Below are 12,731 nucleotides of genomic sequence, written 5' to 3' on the forward strand. Positions count from 1 at the left end.
TCATTCTCTGCTGTCTGGGAAGATGCAGGTCTTATAAAATATATCAGAAAGCAGTAAATTGATTGCATTTTTAAAATTCCAATCACGCAAGTAATACCATCATGAAACACTCATAACATGTACTTACTCAAAAATCTTTCGATCGTGAAGTACACACGGTCCACTGTCAACCGACCGCTGGCCCGCACAGTGAGGTGGTCACGCCACCAGACATGCAGGCTGCTCAGGGTTCTGCAGGGTGATGCATCTGTCAGCAGCTGTGCCATGCACCAGTGTCCAAGAGGTGTCCACTTGGGCCCTGCGACTGACAGACCAGATGTCGTGCTAACGCCCGAACAAAAGCGTCAGGTGGCTGGAACTCTTTGATATTCGATACTCAAGAAATTCCTGTCGAATCACCTGCTCTCTCTCTCTCTCTCTCTCTCACTCGTCCTGTAGCATGCTACAGCCAGTCCTGCACACGCTGTCAGTCATGGTTGGACCAAACCGCAAACAAAGCAGTGTTTACCTGGTAAACCCCCAAAACTCCCATCAGTGGAATAACAATGCATGCAACATCTCCTTCCAAGGCAAAGGCTTCACAGAGAATCGTTCCAGAAATACTGCTGCAGTCAATAAATTGAATGAGTAATTAATTTCCGGTCACGTGATCGTCATGCAGGGGATATAAGGTGGGCACGATAGGTCACTGCTCCCACTCGCAGTCAGTCTCTGGAAGAAGAAGAACCATGAAGCTTGTCAGCAGTCGAGACCGTCATCTGCCTCTCCGTTGCAGAAGAAGCGTAAGAGTAAGGACGTGCGCCTCGACTCTATCATTGCCGACGGACCGAAAGGTGGCAAACCCAGTCGGCCTCCCTTCCGAACAAACGAATGAACTCGCCCAACGCTTTGGTGTAAAATTGGTCACTGCGAGTCTGCCTGCTTAGCTGGGTGGTAACGTGCTCGCCTCCCATGCAAGCGGGCCCGGGTTGTTCGATTCCCAAACGGGTTGGAGATTTCTCCGCCCGGGGACTGAGCATTGTGTTGTCCTCATCATCATTTCATCCTCATAACCGGCGCGCAAGTCGCCCAGTGTGGTATCAAATGAAATAAGACTTGCACTTGGCGGCAGAACTTCCCCGAATGGGGGCCTGCCGGCCAACGATGCCATATGCTCATTTCCATTTTTCTGGTCACTGCGCACTCAAACGACATCAACCCAGTCTTCTTCTGCAGCATCACAGGACAGTCACCTACAACAAAGTTCTGATGCTTCACCCACCCTACCGTGTTACCCGTGTTACCAACTCCATCAGGTTTTGGCGTGCAAAGGGCTTGTATAGAAAAAAATGAACGCTTGTAATAATAATACTAGTAATGATAACAACAGCATATGTAGCCTCTATAGTGCAGTCCTCTTACTTGGTGAGATAAAATGGGTACACCTTACAGTATATAATGATGGGGTAGTTGAATAAGAAAACTCAACTCTCGCTGTTAAGCTAAATACCGGAAGTTTTCATTATTTTAAAGGGCATTATTGCGTGTTTAGCTGCTGAGTTTCCATTATTGTCCCTTATCCCAGTTCAGTTTAATCTTTGCAGCAATGGGGTTCTCTGTTTCTCCGCCTGAATCATATCGCGATTAATCTGTTATTAAAATGTTTCACGTAAACTCTAAATGCCAAAGAGGAACTGTTCAATCACAGAAAAATACTCAGCAGAATGATTCTTCATAAAACGAGGGAGAAATGACTGTGAAACAGAATGTGTAATTTGTCTTCTGTTTCCATTGCACATGGGAGAAGAGCAAATATTAAGGATCATTTAGCTACCGTAAAGCATAAATCAAATGTGTACTCCGCAAGTACTTAAAAAAATGGACAGTTATTTTGTTTCAAATTCATTTAAACAGGGCAAATTAATGACAGTAGCGGAATTAGCAATGTACTGTATCATACCGTTAAACATTAAATGTCTTTGACATCACTGGACTGTACTTCTAGGCTAGGCTCCAAACTTTTTAATGATTCCGAAGCATCAAAAACTGCAACGTTGGCAGAACAAAATTAAAAGCAATTGTGAAATCAGTGTTAGCGCGCGGAACTGTCAAACAAATATGTAATGACCATTCAAAGATCCCTTATTTTGCTATAGCTCAGACAGTAGTAATCACAAAGCCGAGAAAATATTTCCATTAATTAATTCACTGTTTAAGCTTAAGAGAAGTGTCACGATTCGTCCCGGTTTACGCTTCCCAAATCACTTCCAGTCTTAGTCAGTTTAACAGCAATGTCTCGGTTTGTCAGAGAGAAATTATGGCAGCCCCAACTATAGAGCCTCTATCTAGGCTCACTATAAATATCCCATCGTTCGGCTGTCGCAAATATGAAACAGAAAACTCAAGCTACCCGGTCCTCAGCACATTCATCTGATGGACACATCTAATCTAGTTGCGGCCGATCAGATACAGAAATCACGATGCAGTTTGATGCAGCAAATTTTAATAGCGGTCTGAACTTGTAAACAGTAAGACTGATAACTCAGGTATGCGATTAGATTAGTAGGAGATTGCATTTGTTTTGTTGAGCAAGAAGATGGAAGACGTGGACGATGAGATAACAGATCAAGTAAAGAAAGTAAATTCATTTGAAACTGAGTTACCTCCACTAATCAGTAACATCGACAGCCAACTAGCAGCACAAAAAGTAGAAACTCAAAGTCCAGTCAAATCAGTTGTTAGCAATGTACATGATAAAATTGTTGATTGTCTCTCACGAGGTCGGTAGTTCCTCACTTTCCCCAACTAGCATCACAAAGAGTAGAAAATGAAGGTCTAGGCTAATCAGTACTTAGCGGTGTACGTGATAAGATTGCTGAATGTCTTTCACGAGGTCGGTAGTTTCCCCACCTCCATGCTGTGACACGGAACGGGCTATATAAGACCAGAGAAAGACGCAAAGGCCCCTTTCCTGTCGAGAATGAAGGCGCTCCCCGCGTAAAGGGCAGGAAGCCGCATCAAAGTAAGTAACATAGTGTGTGCGTAGTCTGCTATTTGTTTAATGTTACTGTATCATTACTATTCTGTCCTGTTACTGTACACTAAGAAATAATCCTAAGATTGAGTAACGTCTTGGTTTGATTTCATTGTTTGTGTGGCTAGACGATGGGAATTTATCATGACTTGCTATGGTAAAACATAATATCAACTTTACGAGGAGCCATAAACAGCAAAGAAAATAAATTTATTTTTATGGCAGTTCTTTGCCCATTAATGTCCTACGAAGGCAGACAAAGATATGTGTTGCTGTTTGAAGCTCTTTCATTCTATTAGATTAAATACTATTACTTTTAGTTGGCTATCGATGAGGCAAATTGGCTAGTGTGTGAAAGGGGGCACACCCTTGCCCCCCACAAACACCAGTGCCAACATCTTTTTAATTTAGGTGATTCGTATTTAGACTATTTTGATGCAACCCACCATGAATTCCTTCCCTCTGCCAGCCTCTTCATCTCAGTATAACATGTACACCGAAAGTCCTCATTTGTTGAATGTATTCCAATTTCTGTCTTCCCCGACGGTATTTATCCTCCACAATTCTCTCGGGTATCACTGAAATTATTCCTTGTTGTGTGAACACTTGTCCTATCATCATGTCATCCTTACAGACAATATTTTTCTTCTCCTCACCGAGTCTGTGGCGAACCTCCTCATTTCTTATCAGTCCACCTAATCTTCAATACTCTTCAACAGCACCACAACTCTTCTTCTCCAGATTTCCCTCATTCCATGATTCCTTTTTATACAATACTGTGCAACAGACGTACATTTTCAGAAGTTTCTTCTTCCATGTGAACTCTCTGTTTGATTTTAGTAGACTTGGTTTGGCCTAAAATGCACTCTTTGCCTGCGCTAGTCCGAATTTTATGTCCCCCTTGCTTCGTCCAGTATGTGTTATTTTGTTTCCAATGTAGCAGAATTTCTTTATTTCGTCCGCGTCGTGGTCACCAATGTCCATGTTAGGTTTATCGCTTATTTCATTTCTGATTTTTCTCGGTACGTTCGATTTCTTTGGTTACTCTCAATCAGTAATGGGTTCTCATTAGTATGTTCATTCCTTTCCATCGATCTGTCAATTCTTCCTCACTTTCACTGAGGATAGCAATGTCATTAGCGAATGTTTTTATCGATATCCTTTCATCCTGAATTTTAATTGAACTTCTAATACTTTCTGTTATTTCGGTCACTGCTTCTGTGATTTATAGATTGAGCGGTAGACTACATACTTGTCTTACACTCTTTCAAATCAGTCACAACTTCAGGACTGTCTTTCTGCTGCATTTACTTTTCTTAAAACCGAACTGTTTATTTATTATTTGACAGATCATCAACTTTCTTTTCCATTCTTCTGCATATTATTCTTGTCAGTAATTTAACAATAGAATTCTTCTTACATTCATAAAGTTGATGCCTTTGCTTTCAACTTCACAGAATATTGTTCGGACTGTTCATTCTGAATCAGTCCTTTAACGAATATGTCTCTTTCGATTAGTTCATATTTTTCCTGAAGCCATTTCACCTTGATTTCCCAAAACGTCATGTTTATTCCATTCCTAAGTGTACAACTTCAGTGATTGCCCTTTTTAGGGATATCCACTCCTCCTCAAAGGAACTATCTATTTTGATATTCACAATCGCAGTACCTACGCCTTATAGAACTGCAAATACACCTAGTCATTCTTTAGTACTTCAGAATCCCACTTCTTTGCTTACTGATTCTTCCGGATGATTCTCTTAAATTACAGCCTACTCCTCACCATAAGTAAATTGTAAACTGAGTCCATATCATCCTCTGGGTATATCTTACAATTAAATCACTGTGTGACCGCAATGTAATCCAGCTAGTATCTTCCCATGTCTCCAGACCTTTTCCAAGTACATTTCCCACTCTTTTGAATTCTGACCTGTCTATTCGCTGGCTGAAATTTTTATTGCAAAATACAATTAGACTTTCTCTTTTCTCATTGCAACTACCGAGCCTATATTCTCACACTATGCTCTCTCCTATTCATATCTCTAGTAGAGCATTTCAGTCACCTGTGATTATTAGATTTTCATCTCTCTTCACATACTGAATTACACATTCAAATTTCTCATATCTATCTCTTCATTTTCTATTTGTGATGTCAGCATTTATACCTGAGCTGTTGTTGCTGATGCTGGTTAACAGTCAATTTTCCGATAGTGAAAAGTGCAAACTGCACCTTCCATTTACTTTATACGAAAATTTTCCTTATTTGTGAATGCATAAATATGCCCTTAATGCAAATACAGTTAACAGTTTGTAGTAATTAAGGAAAGGATTCACAAAAAATTATTTTTGGACTGTATTCAGTAGTTTTATGTTCAAGCAGTGGTACAAGTAAAGAATTCCTTGTAGTAAGCTGTTCTATTTCTATTATCGAACCACAAGATAAATTAATCACTTGGATACAGATGGCAACAAATGGATCTTATCAAACAGTCTTTTAGAATCTTAAATATTCCTCATATCAATGCACTAATCCACAAAGGGCCAGTTAGTTTTTAAATCTTGAAAATATTCTTGTTGAAAGATATTTTAGTCTTGCATATAATTATAGGATGTTGATGTTTGTACCAAACAATACTCTGCTACTGTTAACAAAATAGCCTTCTTCTGCATAGCTGTGAAACAGAAATTTTCTTTTCTATCTTCTTGTATTGTTCTTAACATTTTCTGTAGCTAACAGAACAGTGCTATGTTAGTATGGCAAGTGTTATCTGTCTTCTGGTAGATGAAAGTAATCTTCTTATGATTTAAAATGTCTTCTTGTAGAAACTAAAATTGGCTCCTTGCCACACAAATGAAAAAATAAGATTAGATTAGTACTTTTTCCATAGATTACGAATATGACACTTCGTAATGATGTGGAACGTGTCAGGTTAATAAAACGTGTCTATACAAGATATTACATTACACAAAATATTACATGACACTTAATATTTTTAATTTTTTTGTGGGGGTTGGGGTAATTACCCACTTACTATATCCAAAAATTCATCTAATGAGTAGAAGGAGTTGCCATTAAGAAATTCTCTTAATTTCTTTTTAAATGCTATATGGCTATCTGTCAGACTTTCGATGCTATTAGGTAAGTGACCAAAGACTTTTGAGGCAGCATAATTTACCCCCTTCTGAGCCAAAGTTAGATTTAACCTTGAGATGTGAAGATCATCCTTTCTCCTAGTGTTGTAGCCATGTGCACTGCTATTACTTTTGAATTCGTTCGGATTGTTAATAACAAATTTCATAAGTGAATATATATATTGTGAGGCTACAGTGAAGATCTCTAGCTCTTTAAATAAATTCTGCAGGATGATCTTGGATGAGCTCCAGCAATTATTCTGATTAAACGCTTTTGTGCAATGAACACTCTTTTACTCAATGATGAGTTACCCCAGAATATGATGCCATACAAAAGCAGAGAATGAAAATAGGTGTGGTAAGCCAATTTACTCAGATATATATCGCCAAAATTTGAAATGACCTTAACAGCATAAGTAGCTGAACTCAGGCGTTTCAGCAGATTCTCAGTGTGCGTTTTCCAGTTCAACCCCTCATCAATGCATACACCTAGAAATTTTGAATATTCTACCTTAGCTACCGATTTCTGATCAAAGTCTATATTTATTAATGGTGTCATTCCATTTATTGTGTGGAACTGTATATACTGTGTTTTGTCAAAGTTTAATGAGAGCCCATTTGCAGAAAACCACTTAATGATTTTCTGAAAAACATCATTTACAATTTCACTAGTTAGTTCTTGTCTGTTGGGTGTGATAGCTATACTTGTATCATTAGCAAAAAGTACCAGCTTTGCATCTTCATGAATATACAATGGCAAGTCATTAATATATGTTAAGAACAGCAGAGGACCCAAGACAGAACCTTGCGGCGCCCCATTCTTTATTGTTCCCCAGTTTAAGAAATCACCAGTTTTTTGCATATTATGCGAACTGCTTATTTCATCTTTCTGCACTCTTCCAGTTAGGTATGACTTAAACCATTTGAGCACTGTCCTATTCATACCACAGTACTTGAGCTTATCTAGAAGTATTCCATGAATTACACAATCAAAAGCCTTTGATAGATCACAAAAAATCCCAACAGGTGACTTCCGGTTACTCAGAGCATTTACTATTTCATTAGTGAAAATATATATAGCATTTTCTGTTGAAAAACCCTTCTGGAAACCAAACTGACATTTTGTTAAAACTTTATTTTTACAAATGTGTGAAACTACTCTACAATACATTACTTTTTCAAGAATTTTGGATAACGCAGTGAGAAGAGAGATTGGGTGGTAGTTGTTGACATCAGACATATCCTCTTTCTTATGCAGTGGTTTAACAATGGCATACTTCAGTCTATCTGGGAAAATACCCTGCTTCAGAGAGCTATTACATATGTGGCTAAGAACCCCACTTATTTCTCGGGAACAAGCTTTTATTATACTGCTGGAAATACCATCAATTCCATGTGAGCATTTATTCTTGAGAGAGTTTATTATCTTCCTAATTTCAGAAGGAGAGGTGGGTAGAATTTCAATTGTATCAAATGGTGTGGGTAAGGCCTCTTCCATTAGTGCCTTGCTTCTTCTAATGAACATTTAGATTCTATTTTCTCTACAGCATTTAAAAAAAATGATTATTCAAAATGTTTTCGACTTCCAGCTTGTTGTTTATCAAGTTTCCATTTACTTTGATGGTGATGCTGTCAACCTGTACTCTTCGTTGTCCTGTCTCCCTTGTAATAATATTCCAAATTGTTTTGATTTTGTTATCAGAGGTATTAATCTCAGACATGATGCACATGCTTTTGGACTTTTTAATAACTTTTCTTAATGTAGCACAGTAGTTTTTATAATATTTGGCTGTTTCTGGGTCATTACTCTTTCTTGTTGTTAGATACAGTTCCCTTTTGTGGTTACAAGATATTTTTATTCCTTTAGTAAGCCAAGGTTTTTTGCATGGTTTCTTATAATTAGATTTAACTACTTTCTTGGGGGAATCAGTTTTCAAATTCTCTTACAAGTGTATCATGAAATAAGTTATATTTTAAATTAGCATTGGGTTCCTTGTACACCTCATCCCAGTCTAACTGCTGAAGATTTTCTCTGAAATTTCTAATTGTTGAGTGATTAATTGAATGCACAACTTTGGAGGGTAGTTTTGAATTACTGAATGGAGCTATGTCATATACTGTAGCTAGCTGAGCATCATGATCAAAAAGGCCATTCTCAAAAGGACAAGAATTTAGGTTTTTAAACCTATCTTGGTCTATAAGAGTGTTATCTATCGATGTGCTACTGTCCTTTACTATCCAAGTAGGAAAATTAATGACAGATGTCAAATTGAAAGAACCAAGCAAGACTTCCAGGTCATTCTTTCTATTCCACTCTTTCAGTGAATCAACATTGAAGTCCCCACAAATAATAATTTGCTTTCCCATATCTGATAGCACAACAAGGCATCCAAGTTTTCAAGGAATAAATGAAAGTTTCCTAAAGGGGACCTATATACTGTTACAGTTATAAAAGAGCCCTCCTTCAGTTTAAGTTGACAGGCACATGCTTCTATATGTTGCTCTAGACAAAACTTTTTTGTATGTAAGCTTTCTACACAGTGTTAACTTTGGACATATATGGCAACTCCTCCTCTCACCTTATTCTCTCTACTCATATGTGCAGCTAGTTTATAACCACTGCTATTTACCTTTTCCATATCAGACACAATGTGATGCTCAGACAGGCATAGGATATCTATTACATTATCAGATTCAATGTTATCTAAACAAACCAGGAGCTCATCTACTTTATTCTTCAATCCCGGAATATTTTGGTGAAAAATGGTAACATTATTTTTCACTTTACTTTCGTGAGAATCAACTGTTTTCTTTAATCCACCAATATTCTGGTTAAATATGGTAACATTATTATTTACTTTCCTGTTGTGAGAATTTTCTGAGTTTTGGACCTCTTTAGCACCTGCCTGCCTGAACTTCTCATTGGACACTGATATTAGTCTACAAAAGAGGTACATCCATTAGTACTACTGTCTGCCCTTATGCATTTCGCTAACAAACCTTTCAATTTACCCTTCGCTTTCCTATTGAGAAATAATAATGATATTAACATAGGATAGTTCTGTAAGTTTTGCTGCTTTTTTCATGATTTGTGATACGTTGTTTTGTATTAAGTAGTGACTTAAATAAATTGATTCATATCTGCACCATAATTTTCAACATGTTACTATATGTGTCAACGTAATCTCTTTGTCCTCTTACCTTTGCTTGTTCGTATTCCATATATGCTCAGTATTCTTCAAGTGTTGTATGATGGTGGTTGATAATTAAGTTTTTCTGCTTTTTTTCATGTTTTTGTGATACGTTGTTTTGTATTAAGTAGTGACTTAAATAAATTGATTCATATCTGCACCATAATTTTCAACATGTTACGCTATATGTCAACGTAATATCTTTGTTCTCTTACCTTTGCTTGTTTGTATTCCATATATGCTTAGTATTCTTCAAGTGTTGTATGACAATGGTTGATAAAACAAGCAGCGGTGTAACATAAAATCAAATGGCGGCATTTTGCTGTCTGCGGGGATATCGCGTTTTTTCTGGTCTGGTTAATTCCATGATGCCGATGTTGTGCAGAACCGTACGGCCAATTATCGGAAGTCTACTTCACATGTGTGCCGTGATTAGTCCAGCTGTGCCACAGGTGAACCTATGGATTAAGGTGTCCACGTGACCGGATATTGTACAGGCGGGTGTGGGGCTCAGGTGGATGTTGTGGAGCTTCTCACTGGTTGATGATTAGGTACCATGTAGAGCGGATGCATGATGGCAATGCAGGGCTATGGATATTTCGCGAGATGGTATTCCACTTAGCTTGTGGGTATTTTTAAATGACCGTGTTCTCTACCATCTGTTGTCAGAAAACTATAGATTTTCGCGTTGTAATGAAGTGGATGGATGTTGTCAGCTTGTAGTATGTAACTGAACTCGCAGTAGTAGAACCTAATATGGCGGAAGGTTACTGGAATATAGCTTCATTAATTGGTAGAACTATACTGCATGGCTTGCAATTTAGCGTTAAGCTCTTAATTAAGCTCGCTGTGCCATTAGTGATAGTTCTAGGCATACGGTTGATTGGTAAGGTCCGACATTTATGTCGGTTCTGATGACACCAATCTCTCCTAATGAGGTTGGTAAGGTTAACGTTTCAAAGCTTACTTTGAAAATGTGACCTCTGAGGAGATACCAACAGAACGCCTTCTGTATCCTGTCTGCTAGGTGATTTGATACTGGTAGGTTATGGCCCAGGTAGTGCATTCTGGTCGCTATAGATATTCTGACTGTGTGCACTCTTGGCAGGAGATCTAATTCCCTGTCACAATAATTGCATGTGGTGGCTCTGATCTCGTGCAGCATGTCTGTCCAGTTTTTTTGTCGCCATCACGTCTGGCACTGCACCCCAGCAGACCCAGAGAGCTTTGTGTTTTGCCCCTGTTGCATACCAATGAGATGGGTAGCATCACCAATGCCTCCTCCTACATGGAGCAACGTAGCCTTCTCCTGTTTAGTTTCGCACCTGTGACTGTGTTGAAGTCGTTGACGAGGTTCTTCACCTCCGTCAGATTGGCGGCAACCTTTCGTGATAGATCTCCTAGTAACAGTTTTGTCGAATTAATCAAGATCTTCGTCAGAACCTTAATCAGATATTCATGGTTGATGCTGTCATACGCTTTTTAAAAGTCTAAAAATAGTAGCACGCCGGGGTCTTTATTGTCTGCCAGAGTACAAATGACATCCCTTAGATTGCAGGCAGCTAATATTACACTGCATCCAGGTACCGCACCATATTGGTGTTTTCCTAGTATTTTATGTAAGTTATAACAGACAATATCGATTATTCCCTCTCCTTAAAACATTGTTGAAAACGTAAAATCGTGAGAAAGTCCGTGTCTTTTGTACAAGTGGCGTTTCTCTTTAGTTCAAGCGAGACAATGTCTGCATAATAACACGGAAAATGCCACAATATAAGGGATTTCTCTGTATCGTGATCGGCCTATATGTTTAAAATACAAATTCGGGGGTAATTCAACTTTGTCGAAAAATTGGACGTGCGGGGTTTCTCAATATTCCCATTCATTTGTTGTCGAATACACTGCACTCTCATAAAAAATACTTCCATCTGACTCTTCACAGTATTCAAACCACATTGCAGCAAAGCATTAGTAGAAACATTACCATTTTCCATATAACGTGATTTACATGCCGACACGCCAATGTCCAGCTTTCGCAGGTCGTTACACAAGCTGACTGCCTCGAGCGCCAACTGGCGCCAATGATCAGCTGTGGCGACAGTGCTTCGCACCAAATTACAAGCGCCAGCGTGGCTGCCTTAATTTTCAGCTATTGCATAAAGTGGAATTACAGTAGGCTCACAACGTGTGTGATAAACTGCATTACAGTTGTAATACATATTTAATATTTAATTCTGTATTACCTGTTCACATGTTCTAGATCCGTAACGTGTCATACTACTGAAATAGGTAAATGAAATAGCATGAGGCCTCTGCGTTTCTTTTAGCCAGATATGTGTGCTAATGAAACAGCAGATACGGTGTATCTTGTTGATAAAAACTGATTACTTTGTCCGTCAAGATGAAAGGGCCGGTACCATAATGCAACTGGTAATTTTACTTTGTAAATACCCATTTCATTTGTTTTTGAAATAATCATACCATGACCACTTCAAGTAATATATAATTATTTCTTATTCCAGCATTACATAAAGTGAGATGACATGACATCATCACATCATCGGCTACACACCCTTATTAGCCCCAGGATGTGTTACGTTAATATTTATTACCATCATCAGACGTCAGGTGGGTTCATTTAACACATAAAATTCTGTAACTTTTCTTTCCTCTAAAGATTTTTCCATTAGTATTGTCAGAGTATTTCATGTGACTTTCTCGTACCCTTCGTCTTTATGACTGGATACTTCGGTTTACAGAAAATAAGCCCAGCTATCATTTCGTCACAACATAAAATGACGGGTCTTTTATTGAGTCTTCAAGGAAAAATTAATCTGAAAATGAAATGTGCCATACTTTCTTGTGCTGATGCAAATCTCAGCTCTGCAGATCATCTTCGTAAAAAAAATAAAAAAAAAAAGAGTCAACTCTTTTCTCCTAGTAAGTAAAGTAATACTTTACGTCCGACATTAGCCTCAGATTATTAGTTTCCTAATTTTGTGCTGTTCTACTCGGTATAAACTCGTGGCACAAATTCTGAGATGTGTTACTTTAAACATGCTTGGTAGACACAGATTGCATGCCATAATTGTAAACTACACGACAAAGAATAAGGTTTGGAGGAAGACAAGAAAAAACTCATAGACTGTTCAAAGAATAAAGACAAAAGTGCGGTAGCTGTATAACTGTCGATATTTGTCAGGGGTAAAACAGTAATGAAACAACAGGGGAAGAATAGTGGCTAGGTATTCTAGAGATTTTGGAGATGGACTCTCTTTGTAGATTCCAGCATAGTACTCTAATTCATAATAAACCTTCCCAAAATTTTGTCAGGTGGAAGGGATGTAGCTAACATTTGTTACATTTTTATTTTGTTTGTGACTACATTTTCTGCG

The 12,731-nt window shown here is 38.2% G+C and overlaps 1 long non-coding RNA gene across 1 annotated transcript; it reads left to right on the forward strand.

The window, feature by feature from the left end:
- The first annotated feature begins 2,848 nt into the window (after positions 1–2,848).
- LOC126235767 (uncharacterized) lies at positions 2,849–12,253 on the forward strand. Its single transcript, XR_007544808.1, has 3 exons — positions 2,849–3,001; positions 11,859–11,964; positions 12,096–12,253. It is a non-coding gene; the product is annotated as an uncharacterized LOC126235767 (long non-coding RNA).
- Positions 12,254–12,731: the final 478 nt, after the last annotated feature.

Source organism: Schistocerca nitens, chromosome 2, assembly GCF_023898315.1.
Source record: "Schistocerca nitens isolate TAMUIC-IGC-003100 chromosome 2, iqSchNite1.1, whole genome shotgun sequence".
Lineage (NCBI taxonomy): Eukaryota > Metazoa > Arthropoda > Insecta > Orthoptera > Acrididae > Schistocerca > Schistocerca nitens.